Source organism: Bidens hawaiensis, unplaced genomic scaffold, assembly GCF_021521415.1.
Source record: "Bidens hawaiensis isolate Kalapana, Puna unplaced genomic scaffold, B.hawaiensis_p1.1 tig00037789_1, whole genome shotgun sequence".
In the NCBI taxonomy this organism is placed as follows: domain Eukaryota; kingdom Viridiplantae; phylum Streptophyta; class Magnoliopsida; order Asterales; family Asteraceae; genus Bidens; species Bidens hawaiensis.
In genome coordinates, this window is record NW_027496619.1 from 150,812 (window position 1) to 152,720 (window position 1,909).

Sequence of the window (1,909 nt, forward strand, 5' to 3'; positions counted from 1 at the left end):
TAATTGAAGATCTATCGATTACGATGCTCGGCTAGTCGTCTCCGAATCATACCCAGGATGTATAGTTTGTAACTTTTACAGTTTTTCTCATGTGATTAAGAACACTATGTATAGTTGTTTATGGTTGATATATGATTACTGATGTTTAGTATTTCTGTGTATTCAGTCGATTTAGGTTTATGTTGGTCTGAACGATTTGTTACCAGTTGCTAAATAATTAATCATATGATTGTTTGATTAGATTGAATGTGATAGAACATATAATTGCCCTTAACTGAGTCACACTTGCAAGGACCGTTTGATAACCAGTGCCATGCATAAAGCGATTACTGATGTCTAAGGTTTTGTCAGATTGATCAGTCTGTTGTTAACCAGCAATAATTTATCTGTTAGGCTGCATGAGATTACTATAGATTGCTTACTTGAATTCTCGGGTGTGATTTGCTTTGTTAATTGATTGAAACTTGTTTACTCGTTTGCTTGTTTAACTCTAAATTTAAATCATTGCTTGTGTGATCAGCATTAAATCTGTTACTTCATAATACTAAAGATGCTTACACGAATCACACTGACCACATACTCCTGGTGGATACGATACCTACTTATCCTATCTAGATAGTTTAATTAGGTTTTTGATTGACTCAAACGACGGTCATCAAAATGGCGCCGTTGCCGGGGAGTTAGTGCGCTTAGTGTTTTTCGTGTTATTTGATTTTTTTGTTTAATTTTAATTTTATTTTTAATTTTGTTTTCAATTTTTAGTTTAAACTTTATTTCTCTGTATTTTACGCGGGTTGTGTTAGTTGTGCAGATTACAGGTTTATGCACACCCGCCATTCGGGCCGACAGTCTCCGTTAATTTACGAGCCTGAAATAGAGAGGTTAGCTCGGCAGAACCGAGTACAAAACAGAAACTCAGAAATGGCAAACCAGAACCGAACCAGAACCAGAACCAACACCAAAACCAGAACCAGAACAATGACCAAAACCAAGACCCACATCCACAAACTAACACGTTTCACCCAGCCAACATACCTGACCTACCAGACTTCAATAACCAAAATGACCAAAATCACACAGCTCTTGCTTCCAGAACCCGAAACCAAAACCCAAGACGAAACCTAAACCTCAACTTTGACCGAGCCGGACCATCCGCTCCAAATAATAACCCCAACCGCCGAGTTCGGATAAATATCGATGATTTTCAACCGAGTGTTCCGACCGAAGAGGAAGAAAAAGGGAAAATAATAATGGAAACGAAGGTATGGAGATTGATAATGAGGTAGACATATGGGTTAGAAATAATTGGGCAGTTGAGCCCGAGAACGAAGGTTTTGAGCAGGAAGATGTGAGTTATGGTAATCGGGGTGAAGAGGTAGAAGCGCCGGTTAATCGAAGACGAGCTGAACCAGTTAACAGAAACGGAAGGTGTCGAGACAGGGTGAATTGGGCGGGAATGACCCGAAAGAGTTCGTGGTATTCAGGTTAACCGGGGCAGTTTGGGAAACCCCGGGGGGCTTAGGAGGAATTATATGGCTCTGGTTCACGGTTTTAACAGTCACTTCAGACCGGCTATCTCGGACGGAGCATCCCCGTTGATCCCACAGGAACGAGTGCAAGGACAGCAAACTTTTATGTCCCGGCCATCTTACATTAACATCGTTCCTCATATCCACGGGTTGGCTTTGGAAGACCCGTATTCACACTTGACCAATTTTTCGGCTATTTGCGGGTCTATTGGTGATGGTACGTTCGATAAGGATGAAGTCCGGTTGCGATTATTCCAATTTTCCCTGACTGACAAAGCAAAACACTGGTTTAATTCACTATCGACGCACAGCATCAGAAATTGGGCCGAGATGCAGCAGGTGTTTCTAAACGAGTTTTATTCACAGTCAAAGACTACCGA